A 17,161-nucleotide genomic window follows, 5' to 3' on the forward strand; every position below is an offset into this window, starting at 1 on the left:
TGAAGACCCCGGGACAAGCGAGATATTCATTCATGGCAAACAGCTGCCACAAAGAAACCCGAGAGTGAATCACCCCAACTTGCTGAACCCAATAAAATTTGACTTTAAAACAAAATGTAACAGGCTGAGCAATGGAACCAGCTTTTTTTTTTTTTAAGTGGAGAGGAAGAAGAATTTGTATTTTTCACTTATACTCTTCTACACTGAACTTTTTTTTTTTTTTTACCATAAATATGTAGTTTTTAAAAAATTTTAGGACTTCCCTGGTGGCTGTCGACTAAAAAAGATGTACAACTCGAGAGTTGCTAGTTAAGTTTTATTTAGGGCAAAATGAGAACTGCACTCCGGGAGGCAGCATCTCAGAGAGCTCTGAGAGACTGCTCCAAAGCAGCAGTGGGGGAAGGTCAATATACAAGGTTTTGTCCCAGTTCTGAAGAAAGTTTTTGTTGATAGGCCACTCAGTGTGCTATTACTAGACTAGGTCTTAGTAGTCAAAGATCTCTGGACACCTGTCTTCTAGTTATGATCCAGTAAAGTGCTTCCTTTCCTTGCATCTTCCCATATCTAGAGTTACACTATTACAATCATTGATCATATATTGAGCTATATATTTGATCAACTGCTTCAAGTCTAGTCATCATTATTTACATTGGAGGCTCAGTCGTACACTTGATAATACAAGAAACAATAATCTTGTGAAACAAGCAAAATACAGATAGTATAGTTAATAACATTAGTGGAATTAAAAGTAAATATTTCCGCCATGAACCTCCCACACCAAACCAGCTTAAAACATCATCAAGATTAGGGAATGGATCACTTAAAGCAGAAATCTGATTTTTCATATGGTTCATCAAATGTGTCACATTAAAGGATTTGTCGGGTATGAAAATACAGCATTTACTTTGAATTATAGCACAGATATCTCCCTGAGATGCTGTAAGGTGTCAAGGGCCTTGCAGTTGTGTTGCACTGCCTTTCTCATTATAGAGAAATTTCTCTATGATGAAAGAAGAAGGAAAATTCTCATCATAGAATTTAATAGGCTAATAATCCGGTTACTATTTATGAAAGTTGTTAACGCTTCTTATACGCCCAATTACATCCTCCAACCCCAATGAAGGTACACACAAAAAAAGATGATAAATGGTCATACCAGTAGAATACAGATCTTTGACCAATTGGGATCATACCAACGGTAGATTGGTTGGAAAGGAAAGGAAAGGGAAGTCGCTCAGTCGTGTCCGACTCTTTGCGACCCCGTGGACCATAGCCTACCAGGCTCCTCCGTCCATGGGATTCTCCAGGCAAGAATACTGGAGTGGTTTGCCATTTCCTTCTCCAGAGGATCTTCCCCACCCAGGGATCGAACCCAGGTCTCCCGCATTGGAGGCAGACACTTTAACCTCTGAGCCACCAGGGATCCTAGATTGGTTGGGATTACCTCTAATTTGCTAACATGTATGACCTTAATTTTAAATTTATGAGAATTCCAGGCTACACCTTCGTATCCATCCCTGTCAAGGCCATAAATTAGTGCCACAAATCCACCGAGTTCCATAACAATCATTCTCTCTAAGGGTAATAATAGGCATAGTTCATAAAGCACCTGGCCTTGTCTCATAATATTACCAGGTTGATCATTTTTAGTATGATTTAATCATTCCCAACATAGAGAAGCTTTTAAACTTAAATGATCGTAGCCTGGTGTTAACCATATAGATCCATCCCATAATTGTGGGAATTTTCCTTTTAATAGATGAGAGGTTAGTTTTTTTGATTGAGACTTAGCTTGCCACTCTGATTGAGTTTGAATGACCCTAAGAGAAAAATCTATTGCCAACATCAGAGCAGGTATTATTAATTGGCCAGGTGAGAGGATCCCATCTAATAATGTCGTGAATAGACAGAACAGGACTGAACTCTCATCTAAAATAAATTTCCCAGGGGATATCCAATCAGTGCCCTGGAGGACAGAAATCCACCAAAGTAAAACAGAAGTACTAGACACAGGCTATTGGCCACAACCCAACAATTGGATTGAGTTTCAAACTGGCATAGAATTGTATCCATGATAGAAAACATTTGATTGATAGGCATAGGTCCAAGGAATCAAGAAAACATTATAAATGATCATACAAATCAGATCAGCATCTTGGGCAAGCTGTCTACTTCTGATGTCATCTTCTTATCCTAGTGTAGTGCAGTTTCTTCTTTTTAAGCCTCGTTTTAAGGTGAGTTTGAGATCAGCAGGCCTCTCTATAGACCAGTCCAGCTTAGGGGCCTTTAGAAGTGAGAGTTAATCCAAGAGTCAATTCTCCTTCAGTTTCACTGGGCATGAACTAGTTAAGAGTACCTGATAGAAAGGTCCTTCCATCCAGGTTGAAGACAGTTCCTTAAATTACATCTTTTTCCAGTCTTGGTTGCAGGTCATGAGTAAGGCATCTGATCTTCATCCAAAGATAGATTACTGAGATAAGCTTCAGAAACAAGCCTAGAGTGTCCTTTAATAATTTAACTAAATTTTACATTAATATACCCTCCAGACCATCTGACCTGTCTCTTGAGAAACCTGTATGCAGGTCAGGAAGCAACAGTTAGAACCAGACATGGAACAACAGACTGGTTCCAAATAGGAAAAGGAGTATGTCAAGGCTGTATATTGTCACCCTGCTTATTTACCTTATATGCAGAGTACATCATGAGAAACGCTGGGCTGGAAGAAACACAAGCTGGAATCAAGATTGCCAGGAGAAATATCAATAACCTCAGATATGCAGATGACACCACCCTTATGGCAGAAAGGGAAGAAGAACTAAAGAGCCTCTTGATGAAAGTGAAAGAGGAGAGTGAAAAAGTTGGCTTAAAGCTCAGCGTTCAGAAAACTAAGATCATGGCATCTGGCCCCATCACTTCATGGGAAATAGATGGGGAAACAGTGGAAACAGTGTCAGACTTTATTTTGGGGGGCTCCAAAATCACTGCTGATGGTGATTGCAGCCATGAAATTAAAAGACGCTTACTCCTTGGAAGGAAGGTTATGGCCAACCTAGATTGCATATTTAAAAGCAGAGACATTACTTTGCCAACAAAAGTCCATCTAGTCAAGGCTATGGTTTTTCCAGTGGTCACGTATGGATGTGAGAGTTGGACGGTGAAGAAAGCTGAGCGCCAAAGAATTGATGCTTTTGAACTGTGGTGTTGAGAAGACTCTTGAGAGTCCCTTGGACTGCAAGGAGATCCAATCAATCCATCCTAAAGGAGATCAATCCTGGGTGTTCATTGGAAGGACTGATGTTGAAGCTGAAACTCCAATACTTTGGCCACCTCATGCGAAGGGTTGACTCATTGGAAAAGACCCTAATGCTGGGTAGGATTGGGGGCAGGAGGAGAAGGGGACGACAGAGGATTAGATGGCTGGATGGCATCACTGACTCGATAGACATGGGTTTAGGTAGACTCCGGGAGTTGGTGATGGACAGAGAGGGCTGGCGTACTGCAATTCATGGGGTCGCAAAGAGTCGGACACGACTGAGCGACTGAACTGAACTGAACTGAACAGCAAAGAACTGTCCAGGAAATGAGTCTTAGTAGATACAGACCTCCATTAACAAACTGGGATTTAACATTCATTGAAATCTTTTTCTGAATGTTGAGTCCTGAATATTCATTGGAAATCAGGACTAAAGGAAAACAGTCCTGAATATTTATTGGAAGGACTGATGCTGAAGCTGAAACTCCAATACTTTGGTCACCTGATGCGAAGACTCTGATAGGAAAGTCTTCCCACTGGAAAAGACTCTAATGCTGGGAAAGATTGAAGGCAGAAGGAGAAGGGGATGACAAAGAATGAGATGGTTAGGTGGCATCACCGACTCGATGGACATGAGTTTGAGCAAGCTCCAGGAGTTGGTGATGGACAGGAAAACCTGGCGTGCTGCAAATCCATGGGGTCGAAAAGAGTCAGACATGACTGAGTGACTGAACTGAACTGAACTGAAACATCTTTTTCTCCCTAAAATCACCATCATTTTTACCAAATATAACCCAATTAAGACTTGTTTGTGATATAGGTCTGGTCTCAATAGACTTGAACTTTTAAAATAAAAGTTCTAGGAAACTAGAACAGGGCTAGGAAAGTCACGCCAAAGGCTTATCACATATTTTGCCTCACAGATATAAGTGAATTCCTCCCTTCTCAAGGTCTCCAAAATTTCTTGAGATTTTTGCACCTGTTAGTGAGACAACCTACCTAACTTACCTAATAAAGTTATTGGAAGACTAAGAGTTTCCAGTCTCTGGAGGGTTCAGATAGAGAGAAAAGATACAAGTTTCAATTTGTTTATAAAATATAATTTTTCCAAATTACTGTCATAATTAGTTTGAGGGGAAGGTTTTTCTTACACCTGGAAAACACAGATTCAAATCAGTAATTTTTCAGATAGAAATCATTAAAGTTATAAGCATATTCACCAGTTCATTCAGTCCTTTTGTTAACCTTCATAAAGTCATCAGGTTTTCCATTAGAATCCTTGCCCAGTTCAGAAACTGGTATTTATCCAAAAGTCCTTTCTATAAATCTTCTTGAAGAGGAAGCATTTTTGTGAAACTTGGTTAGTGCTATGACAATATTTTGAGATAGTAACTAGAATTATGACTGATAACATTTTGCCCAAACATATCAGAATTTTAGGAACTCCATACAGTTTCTAGGGTATCTATATTAGTAACATCAACCATACAATGTAACCTGAGACTTATTACTCACCTGACAATAATTCCCAAGTAATTCTGTGTACAAAATGAACATAATTAGTGTAACATCTAAAGAGTGTAAAGTCTCTTTGGGACGTTTCAGGGGCCTTCTGAAGCATCCCAAAGATAGCTACAAATCTTCTTCATTAGAATGATTTAGGAAGTTTTGTCAACAAATATCAAAAAGGTTTAGAACACTCAGTCAGACAGCATTATAGGTTATTGTGAAACAATAGCTATTCACTTAGCCAAAGTAAAAATAAAGGATTTCAGAACAGATCATTGAGGAGATAAAGAAACTTAAATCTAGTATCAAAGGCAGTTCAACATCTGAAGGAAAAGTGTCATCTTAACAGAGAGAAAAACTAAATTCAAGTCTTTGCACCAGCCTACTTTAATGGCAACCCATTCCAGGACTCTTGCCTGGAAAATCCCATGGACAGAGGAGCCTGGTAGGTTACAGTCCATGGGGTTGCCAAGAGTCAGACATGACTGAGTGACCTCACTCACTTTCATTTTATTTAAAAGTTAAACTTAAAATTATTTTAAACTTATTTTAAACCATGTAAAAAATTCTTTTCTCATGGTTGACTTTTCACAAGCTTTCTTATCACTTTCACTACCAATTACTTTGTTCTTCCATTCTAAAAAGCCACCTATAAGTCAAGCTTACTTCCTTATCCCTTCACAAAATGCAGTTTCATTCCTCATACCTTCTTTACCAAAAACAAACTTCCTACTTTCCTTAAGCAACCAAGAACTGACTTTTATATTAGCATTTTATAGATTGGTGAGCATAAATACCAGTGATAATTTCTAAAACCTTTGCTTTCCTAGAGAACATTTTAGGATGGCAGCAAACATCATTCATTTTTAGTCCCAAATCTCTTTAGTTTCTCTGTAAGAGGAAATTCATGTTCAGTAGTAAGTGTTTCAAAATCTTATTTTATTTGGAAATGACCTCGCTATTCAATAAACTTCCAACACTTAGTTTAACACAACCCTTAGAAATTCAAGTTACCCCAATCTGGAGAGACTATTTTAGACAGACATTCCTAAACAATGAAAATATTCTGCTTAATGTTAATTACTTGGAATGTCTATATTAGTTAGATCAACAAACAAAGATTAATATCAGGTATTTAATACTAAATATTTCCCAGGTCACATGAACCTGAAATTCATTTAGGTTAATTTCTCTTGTATTTAGAATTATTTGATTTGTAAGCACTTACTTTTTGTTTTTTGAGGCCAATTAGATTAGAGCTCATTTACAAACTGATCTCAGCAATCAGCAGTATTATCCAAAAAACAAAAACACACAGAGACATACATATATCCAAGTAGATACGAGACCCTATAGCTTTGTTTTCCAAACTTAGTTATGAATCAGATTTCACAATACAAAACTCACTACTTGTAAACAATGGTTGAAATAAGATTTTAAAAGGCTTTGTTTCCCTTTTTTTTTTCCTTTTGGTTTCGTGAATTAGAGATGGTCTAGATAAGTGATCCAGAGAGCTCTGGTATAAAGGTATCAATCAGTTCAGTCACTCAGTCGTGTCCAACTCTTTGCAACCCCATGGACTGCAGTACACCAGGCCTCCCTGTCCGTCACCAACTCCGAGAGTTTACTCAAACTCATGTCCATCGAGTCAGTGATGCCATCCAACCATCTCATACTCTGTCGTCCCCTTCTCCTCCTGCTTTCAATCTTTCCCAGCATCAAGGTCTTTTCAAATGAGTCAGTTCTTCGCATCAGGTGGCCAAAGTACTGGAGTTTCAGCTTCAGCATCAGTCCTTCCAATGAATATTCAGGACTGATTTCCTTTAGGATGGACTGGTTGGATTTCCTTGCTGTCCAAGGGACCCTCAAGAGTCTTCTCCAACACCAGAGTTCAAAAGCAACAATTCTTCGGCACTCAGCTTTATTTATTGTCTAACTCTCACATCCATACATGACTACTGGAAAAAACATAGCTTTGACTAGATGGACCATTGTTGGCAAAGTAATGTCTCTGCTTTTGAATAGTGCTGTCTAGGTTGGTCATAACTTTCCTTCCAAGGAGCAAGGGTCTTTTAATTTTATGGCTGCAGTCACCGTCTGCAGTGACTTTGGAGCCCAGAAAAATAAAGTCCGTCACTGTTTACACTGTTTCCCCATCTATTTCCCATGAAGTGATGGGACCAGATGCCATGATCTTAGTTTTCTGAATGTTGAGCTTTAAGCCAACTTTTTCACTCTCCTCTTTCACTTTCATCAAGAGGCTCTTTAGTTCTTCTTCGCTTTCTGCTGTAAGAGTGGTGTCATCTGCATATCTGAGGTTATTGATATTTCTCCCGGCAATCTTGATTCCAGCTTGTGCTTCATCCAGTCCAGCATTTCTTGTGATGTACTCTGCATATAAGTTAAATAAGCAGAGTGACAATATACAGCCTTGACGTATTCCTTTCCCAATTTGGAACCAGTCTGTTGTTCCATGTCCAGTTCTATCTGTTGCTTCTTGACCTGCATACAGATTTCTCAAGAGGCAGGTAAGGTGGTCTTGTATTCCCAACTCTTTAAGAATTTTCCAGAGTTTGTTGTGGTCCACACAGTCAAAAGCTTTGGCATAATCAATAAAGCAGAAATAGATGTTTTTTCTGGAACTCTTGCTTTTTCGATGATCGAAGGGATGTTGGCAATTTGATCTCTGGTTCCTCTGCCTTTTCTAAATCCAGCTTGAACATCTGGAATTTCATGGTTCATATACTGTTGAAGCCTGGCTTGGAGAATTTTGAGCATTACTTTGCTAGCGTGTGAGATGAGTGCAATTGTGTGGTAGTTTGAGCATTCTTTGGCATTGCCTTTCTTTGGGATGGAAATGCAAACTGACCTTTTCCAGTCCTGTGGCCACTGCTGCATTTTCCAAATTTGCTGGCATATTGAGTGTAGCACTTTCTCAGCATCATCTTTTAGGATTTGAAATAGCTCAACTGTTATTCCATCACCTCCACTAGCTTTGTTTGTAGTGATGCTTCCGGTATAAAGGTATAGCAGGAGTTATTTCCTCAGGGCAAGAATTCTTAAAGAGATACAGGAGGAAGTCCTGGACATAGGGGAAACTTCAGTCCATTTTCCTATCCAGTGTCAATAAAGATCTAATATTTTTAGGCCATTTTTCTTGTCATTGGATCATAGCTATTCATTGACCAGTCAAAAAAATTTTTTTTCTCCAAGGGATTCTCAGATGGAGTGTGGAACCTTAGAGTGAGCAATTCCCATATTAACATAACTCCAGCAGTTTGTACCAGACGTCTGTGTGTTCAAAACAGACCAACAAAATCAAACCAAACCAAAACTTCACCAGCCAGGAGTCACACTCCACATGAAAAAAAAGGCAAAGAGATGCCCAGAAATCAAAATCCAAGTGGCATAAATGCCAAATGTGACTTCCCAGTTCCACTAGATCTGTGACCTGGCAGAGTCAGGGCTAGCAGCCTTTTTTTAGTTCTGATACAGTCTCAAGCAATTTCTTGTTGGTTTCCTGCAAAGAAGTTTCTCTATCAATTCCTATTTTAGAAGCTTCTAGATACCAAAATAAGCACGGCCGGCCTTTTCTAACTGTCCACACAGAAACATCTATTTTGGAATACCAAAAGAAACCCCAATTTGGCCATTTTAGAATGAAATCTCTTTTAATATAATTTCTCCAATTAACTAGATACTTGCAAGTATGAGCTTCGTATGTACTGTACGTGAATCTGGCTGGATTGTTAGTCAGAGACTGGCTTTCTGACACCCCTTTGTTTCTGTTTTTGAGAGATTTTGTTTCCCATTTTAAGCTGAATTTGTCAGGGATAAAAATCACTAGTGAACTTGTGTAGTGGGCCCATGTGCTGTTTGTGAGCTTAACTCCTCCAAGAGTCACCCCAGAGTCATTTCAGCTCTTCTTACACGTCTCGGATTCTGCCTCCGGCAATCTAAGACCATCGTGGCTGCTCACGTTGCTGAATGGCCACTTCTTCTATGCGACCCCTGGATGAGCAAGTATTTTAATTAATGAGTGGGTTTCCCTATGGGACCACTGCACAGTATGAGGACTAGGCCTCCAACACTCCTGTAAATTCTCAGTCACCTGAGAAAACTGAAATGGGCAGGGAGGATTCTTGTCCCTTTTCTTTGGAGTCTCCTCACTTTTATCCTGACAAATTCTGTAATGGCAGTCAAATTGAGGAAAAGTGTCAGATCAGCCTCTTACTTAACCACTCAGCCAAGACCATTCAGTCCCCTACAATGGAGCAACCTTGGAATGCTTTCAGTCGGACCCCAGGTATTCCTTAAATTTTTTCCCTGCCCACTACCTTTCCACTAGGCGGCAACTGCCCTGGCATCTTTCAGCCAGCCACCATCCCCCCAACTCCTGACACCCAGTATCTTTTGACTGGGTGGGAATATCTCGGTATCTTCCAACCGAGCTCCACTCCGTGTCTAGATCATGAGTGAGTCTGCCCCAGATGTTTCACACCCACCTCCCCCAGTATCTCTCCTACTGGAAGGGGCAGGTAATCTGCTCCACCACCACATAAAACTCAGAATCTCAACCAATATGGGAGATTCGAGAACCGGGAGAGACTTACCCAAATTCATCTACACTCCCCGAGGAGGTGGATGGGTGCAAGAGGCCACTGCTGGTACCAAAGCCCTGGTTCCTCGTGAAGTCCAGGCGAAGGAAGGAAGTCCACCCTGGGCCGCTTCATCGGTCGCCATAACTGTCAACTGAAAAAGACGTACAACTTAGGAGTGGTGAGTTAAGTTTTATTTGGAGCAGTCTCTCAGAGCTATCTGAGAGGCTGCCTCCTGGGCTGCAGTCCTCATTTTGCCCCAAATAACACTTAACTCGCAACGCTCAAGTTGTACCTCTTTTTTATTCATCATGGTCTAGTGGTTAGGATGCCAGGCTTTCACTGTGGTGGCCTGGGTTCAATCCCTGGTCAGGGAAGATACGGTAAGCCACTGGGTGTGGCCCGAATTCTTTTTTTTTTATTTTAAATTAAAAAAAAAATTTAAATAAGAAAGAGAATAAAACAAGCCTAAAATAAATGCATGGTTTCCTACAACTACCATTTCGGATGAAAAGATATCAAAATGCTCATGAAATTGCACCAAGATCTTCATTCAACTTAAAGTTCTTCTGGGACACAGGGTGGGAAGAGGAGGGTGGGGTGATTTGAGAGAGTAGCATTAACATATAAACTCTACCATTTGTAAAATAGAGAGCTAGTGGGAAGCTGCTGTATAACACAGAGAGCTCAGCTCTGTGCTCTGTGATGACCTAGAGGAGTGGGATGGAGGTGGAGTGGGAGACTCAAGAGGCAAGATATCTAGATATACATACACATATAGCTGATTCATGCTATTGTACAGCAGAAGCTAACACAACATTGTAAAGCAACAATCCTCCAATTAAAAAATAAAAAATAATAAAGCCCTTCTGTTAGTCCTGAACTTCTCTTTTCTGGGAGCCATCTGTCTTCCTGCCCTCTTTGAACACAGGTCCAAAAGCTTCAGGAAAAAACGGCCCCCATCAACAGCTGGGTTAGATGGTAACTGTCACCATCCCCTCACTAACTTGGTTTCTGGGGAAGACTCAGGACTGATGGCAGAAGGGAAACTTTCAAAAACAGAACTAAGTCTAAAGACAGAGGTGCAGTCTTATCCAGAGTAACCCTGGTGGAGGGTTGCCGGTAGAACCAACAGAAAATTCAGGTTCGAGGTGGGAGCTGAGTACTCTGACCACCACACCTTCCCTCACCCTGTCCCGCTGCCTCCTCCCCCCTTAGCAGTGACCTAGCAAACCAGCCTTCCCAGAGAGAAACAGCTGTGGATGAAAAATGTCACTTGTCATCTCAGTAAACAAAGGATGCTGCAGTCATCAAGCCACACAGTGGTATACCCTGAGGGGAGTCAGGCTGGAGAAAAGCTGGATACTGGCCCTTGATGATTAAGGTGCATAGCAAAGGACTGATTTCAATGAGCCCAGATTCATGGATCTTCCCACACACAGAGAAGCACTAAATTCACTAACTTGAGATATCCAGTTTTCTTTAGCAGTCATCTTTTGATGTTCTGATGACCTAATTTTTGTTGCCAAAACCCCTATGTATTCGGGCTCCCTTCCTTTTCGGAGCGGTCTCTCAGAGCTGTCTGAGAGGCTGCCTCCCAGTCTGGAGTCCTCAGAAAGTCTGCCAAACAAGTCACAATTTTCAACTTTTATCAATTGGTCGTGCTTTTTTTTTTTTTTTCAGTTGATACAGCCACGCTGGAACCATAAAAATGTCTGATGAATTTTGATCTCACAGATGCAACCTGATGCTAGTTTTTGTTTATCGTCCATTTCCATGGCTTCATGTACTATCTATGTGCTGATGACTCGAATCTTCTGAGCTCCTGACCTGAATATCCAACTGCCAACACAGTATTTCCACTCTGCTATCTCTCAGATGCTCTAAACCCAGCAAGTCCAGAGTCTTTAAGCCCTTGATCTTCTGCCTCAAATCTCTTCCTCCTCCCATGTTTTCTGTATCCAGGTATAGAACAATAAACCATTCACACAGGTTCTTACTCACACAGGGAAACCTTAGATTCATGCTTGATGCAGCTTAGCTTCCCATTCCTTTTTTAAATTTTTATTGGAATAGAGTTGCTTTACAATCTTGTGTTGGTTTCTACCGTAGAGCAAAGTGAATCAGATATATGTATGCATACATTCTCCTACTCCACATCTTGTCTCCAACCATAGCTTCCCATTTCTAATCAGTCCCCAAGACTTACCTATTCAGAATCTTAACAGTTTCTAATACATCCGTGATCTCCATCCTCACTCCCCCAGCCCCAATCCAGGCTACCACTCTCTTTCCCCTAAACTCTTGCAAATCTTCCTAATTTATCACTTTCTATCCATACTTGCTCTCCCAATCCATTCATCCCAAGTGCCCAAATCAATCTTTTTTTCAATGGAAAACTGACATTTTTCTCCTTCACAGTGTTCAGTGGCTTCCAATAAGTCCAGAATTTATGACAGAGAACACCAAGTTCTCCCTCACTTTTCATTCACTCAATAAATGCTTACTGTGAACTACTCTGTGTCAGACACCGCTCAAGCACCAAAATATAATAGTGAACCAACCAGACAAATATCGCGACCCTCAGAGAACTACAGTCTAGTGGGAAAGTGAAAGTTGCTCAGTCGTGTCCAACTCTTTGCAACCCAATAGACTAAACAGTCCATGGAATTCTCCAGGCAAGAATACTGGAGTAGGTAGCCTTTCCCTCCTCCAGGGCATCTTCTCAACCCAGGGATCGAACCCAGGTCTCTGGCATTGTGGGCAGATTCTTTACCAGCTGAGCCACAAGAGAAGCCCAAGAATACTGGAGTGGGTAGCCCATCCCTTCTCCAGCAGTTCTTCCCAACCCAGGAATCAAACCGGGGTCTCCTGCATTGCAACCAGATTCTTTACCAACTGAGCTATCAGGGAAACCCACAGTCTAGTGGGAGAGAGGGAAAATAAACAAGTAAAGCAAGTATAATATATAACAGGTTAGATTATGTTAAGTGCTAACGAGGAAAATAAAGGAAGGAAGGGAGGAAATGCCAGGGTGGGACTAAAAGTTGTGATAGGAAGGGAGGGAAGACATCAGATAAAGACAAAAAGCAATGAAGAAACAACCCCACGGATGTGTCAGGTCAGAGGGCTCCAGGCAAGCGAACAGCAGGTGTAAGAGCTTGAGAAAGGCGTCTTCTTGGCACGCCCAGTGTTTAATGAGCCAACCAGTCTGACCAGAGTGGAGTAAGAAAGAAAGCGAGCTCAGAGAGATGGTACTTGACAGGCAAGTGGTGCTTAAGAGATGGAGCTTGGAGGGCCTTGTAGGTTATTGAAATATGAGACCTTAACTCCCTCTAAGATGGAAAAAAGTGAAGGGTCACGAGCAGATGGGTAACTGATGTGTACGCATGCGTGCTCAGTTGTGTCCAACTCTTTGGGACCCCATGCACTGTAGCCCACCAGGCTCCTCTGTCCATGGGATTTCCCAGGCAAGAATACTCGAGTGGTTTGTCATGCCCTCCTCCAGGGGATCTTTCTGACCCAGGAATCAAATCCATGTCTCCTTCATCTCCTGCACTGGCAGGCAGGTTCTTTACTGTTGAGGCACCTGGGAAGTGACTGGGTGACAATGAGTGCCCACTACATGACAGGCACCTTTGTAGTCACAGGCAGGAGATTAAATCAGACAGTTAAAGTCTCCATTCCCATAAGGATCCCATTCTGTTGGAGAAGACGGTCAATATACAAGTAAAGAATAAATGAGGAAAAAAAAAAAAATGGATACACTCAGAAAAAAAAAAAGAATAAATGAATAAGCCAACTTCAGCTAGTGAGAGACATCAGTAACTAAAAGTAAAAGATGACATGATGGGAGGGACAAGGTAGCATATTTAGATATTAAAGGAAGGTCCTTACAGGCAATGATGTATCAGCTGAGACCAAAATGTCCAGAAGAAGACAGCCACATGTGGTGTATGGCTCTCCCTTGGAGACAAGCATGGGACCCCACTTGATTACCAAGGTTTTTATTTGTAATCTGCAAGGGTAGAAAATGAAGCGGAGACAAGTTCACAGTGCTGCTTTCTTTCACTTGTGAACAGATATATTGCTGTAGTTGTTCTCTTGGTAAGTCATGTCTGACTCAGCGACCCCATGAACTGCAGCATGCCAGGCTCCTCTGTCCTCCACTACCTCCCGGGGTTTGCTCAAATTCATGTCCATTGAGTCAGTAATGCCATTTAATCATCTCATCCTCTGCCACCCCCTTCTCCTCTTGCCTTCATTCTTTCCCAGCATCAGGGTCTTTTCCAAAGAGTCAGCTCATTGGAAGTATACGATGCCATAAAGACCAGCATGAGAAGAGCCCTAGAAGACCTAGAGAAGGGATGCTTTATCAGCCTCACAAAGGGGAGGACCTTCAGTGCTCTCTCCGAAATGGGAATCAGCCTAAGAGTAGAACCACACACAAAGAGGGGTGGCACTTGCCTGCCCTCCCCTGACTAAAGGAATCCAAAGGAAGTACAGCTTTGGTGTTTCTGTCTCCAGAAAAGAACCTAGAATCCTGCAGCTCTGAGCTGCATGGAGAAACCAAAGGGAAATCGATCCTGACTGTAGCTGTTCCTGTTGCCCCCTCCCCTTAGACAGCCACTAGAGCTACTTCTGCAAACAATTTATGGCTCATGCAGCTGCTTCAACCACAGGTCTGGGGCTTCTTTGGTTTCAGCCATCAGCTTGGCCCCGTGCAGCCCTCCTGGATCTGAGGAGGCTCGGGAGGTGTGCTCCCAGCCACCAGTGTTATAAAGGAAGCAGATGTTCTGTGTGTGGGGAGGGGTGAGATGAATGGGTTCCTCCCTCTCCGATCTTGCCACTCAAACAGCACAGAGTATCCACTCTGGCTTTCTGCAGCTACAATCACATGTAAGCAAGGAAAAGGAACTTCCCTGGTGGTCCAGTTGTTAAGACTTCACTTTCCAGTGCCAGGGGTGCAGGTCTGATCCCTGGTCTGGGACATAAGGTCCCACCTGCCTCAAAGCCAAGAAACCAAAATATACAACAGAAGTAATATTTTAACAAATTCAATAAAGACTTTAAAAATGGTCCACATCAAAAAAGAATTTTTTTAAAGAAATAAGCTAGGAAGAAGTTGTGTATTAGAAGTTGCAACATTAAAACTAACCTTAAAAACATACTCTGACATACTCCCAGATTTTCTTAGAAAATTTTTTTATATATCATTCTTAATTCTTTTCCTGTGGTCCAGTTAGAGCTCTTCTAGGGTTAATACAACCTTCCTTTTTTGTTTATTTGTTTGTCATTTTGGAGTTGCTAAGTCACGTCTGACTGTTTTGCGACCCTGTGAACTGTAGCCTGCCAGGCTCCTCTGTCCATGGGATTTCCCAGGCAAGAATATCGGTGTGGGTTGCCATTTTCTTCTCCAAGGGATCTTCCTGACCCAGGGATCAAACCCGCATCTTCTGCATTGGCAGGCAGATCATTTACCACTGAGCCACTGGGTTACATCAGGCTAATGCAGCATCAAAAACGCTACCAGCCTTCTATTTTTAGACTTCTTTGAAAGAATTCATAGATTGTGACAAATCTGCTGCTGCTGCTGCTGCTAAGTCGCTTCAGTCATGTCCAACTCTGTGCGACCCCATAGACGGCAGCCAGGCTCTTCCATCCCTGGGATTCTCCAGGCAAGAACTAGCTATCTCTTAACTCCTCTCGCTGTCCTCTGGCCTACGTAGGAAACACCTAATTTCCCAGAAAAACTTTAAGCTTCAGAAAAATAGGGTTCTTATCTTAGTTTTACCACTGCATCCTGGCTTCCAGCAACAATGCCTAGGGCAGAGTCAGGGTGCCATAAATATTTGTCGAATTAATGAAAGAATGACAAAGAAGAAGGCATTGCATATCCTATCTGCTTTTCTGCTCCTTGATTCTGTTCCATCATGGGATATAGCATGACACATCAACCTGGCTGCTGCTGGGCCAAGTATTTATCTCTTATGGAATAAAGATTCATCACTTCCTTTATGCCACAAAATATCCTCTAAATAGCATCTCTGCTCCCTAAGAATTTTTAGAAATACAGGTTGGGAGCACACAGAGGAGACAGTCACACTTCACATGCAGATCATTTATTTGCCCTGTAGCAAATATCTGGATAGACTATGAAATTATGCTTTTTGTCTCCTTTTATTCATCCAAAAACTATAAAGGTAGCTCCCCTTTGGAGGGTATATACGTAGGGATTGAGGCAGCTACTCTAAAACAGGAAGCAGAAATGCTATCAGTTGGAAAAAGGGATAAAAGCAACATTTTTTAGTTGGCTTTTAGTGTGAGAAGGCTGAGAGGAAGGGCGAGAGAGACATGGCCTGGAGGAGGCAGGCTCAGGGCACGGGGAAACCCACCTCAGGGAGAAACACCCTTGTATCCAGAGGCTATACTGGCCTTAGCAGGCAGTCCCTCCAGTCATGTGAGCAAAGCCATTCATGTAGCAAACACTGGTCTGAGCACTTAGGATACATCCATGAACAAATGCTGAGTTTATATTTTAACCATTGTCCTTTCTGTGCACCAAAACCTCACCCATCCACTCTCCAGACACTGTGTTTGTAGGAGCATGACCCTCCAGGTGAAGGTTCTCCAACAACTATTCATTTGTCCTCCTGTGGGGTCAATCCTTGTTATACCCCCAGACATTTATACTCCCTAAGGGGACCACCTCTACCTCTTAGCAGAGTAGGGAAAGGAGGGTGTCCCTCAGAACACCCCAAGCTGAAAATGAAAGGGCGTGGACATTCCAAGTTCTTTCATTATTACCAAACAATTCCAAATAAAATACCCTTTATTTCAGGAGAGTTCTCCATTGCCTCCTCTCCTCCAGATCACAAGCTGAACGTCAAATATTTACTTAGTTCTTCCCTTGTGCTGCACACATTAACCACTTCTAACCAAAATTCCAAAATTCCTGTCAGTCTTGCTGACAGGACAGCCTTACTCAGAAATCAGTCTGGCTGACACCAGCTGTTGTGTGGACCCAGCTCACAGCAAACCTTCTGGCTGGTTTATGTTCAAAGGACCCAAGACCCTCTCTGGACCCACTAGTCTTTGGGGCCCGCTAATCTTCTCAGTGCCTCCTCCTTTGCCCTAAACTTCTAGGCTCTTCCTGAGAACTTTAATTTTCCTGACCTAAATACCAGTAATACCTTCCCTGAGAAGACAATGCCTTCTCACCAAGAGTTACTGGAGATAATGTGTCCAGCGTTCTTTACCCGGGGAGATTTAGGAGGGGCCCTTCAGTGCAAAGGCCTTTTGTACTTTCAAAGACTTTCTTTCTGTTCAACAGGTTTTTGTTTTAAACATTAACTAGGCAACCTGCCAGCCTTGGGCTCTGAGGACGGGGCTGAGCTGGGAACAGGTGGAATGGTTGGTTCCCCACTCATGGAGAGAAACCATCATTTTATTCTATTTTATTTGCTATTTAAAATTATTGTTCAATTTATTGAAGTTACAAATGAAAAAAGAAAACTCAAAAACAACCACAAATAAGACAAAAGTTCATCCTTTAGCTATCAGGTTCACCGTACAAATCTTATCCTGTTTATAAGTTTAGCAGTTTTTAGCTATCACTTTTCAAGGGGCCTTGGATTAGTATTTTGGAACATTTACTAATCTACTTAATTAAAGTCCCTTAAACATTTCAACTTTTATTTATGAATTTAATACATTTGATTTGTCTCATGAATACTATAATGATCTAATTTATAAACAAAATCTTTCCAAGGCTCTTAATTCTTATAAATCTGGGGGGAAA

The 17,161-nt window shown here is 41.7% G+C and overlaps 1 protein-coding gene across 1 annotated transcript in view; it reads right to left on the minus strand.

Annotated features, from left to right (window-relative positions):
- PKHD1 (PKHD1 ciliary IPT domain containing fibrocystin/polyductin) overlaps positions 1 to 16,107 on the minus strand; it is a 456,545-nt gene extending 440,438 nt beyond the window's left edge. The window contains exons 1-2 of the mRNA XM_081523421.1: positions 15,756 to 16,107; positions 9,376 to 9,514 (exon numbers count right to left, since the gene is read on the minus strand). The gene's annotated coding sequence lies outside the window, so the exon portion shown is untranslated. The remainder of the gene's footprint in view (positions 1 to 9,375; positions 9,515 to 15,755) is intronic.
- Between the last annotated feature and the right edge of the window lie 1,054 nt (positions 16,108 to 17,161).

Source organism: Giraffa tippelskirchi, chromosome 8, assembly GCF_054371585.1.
Source record: "Giraffa tippelskirchi isolate mGirTip1 chromosome 8, T2T-mGirTip1v1.2.pri, whole genome shotgun sequence".
Taxonomy (NCBI): domain Eukaryota; kingdom Metazoa; phylum Chordata; class Mammalia; order Artiodactyla; family Giraffidae; genus Giraffa; species Giraffa tippelskirchi.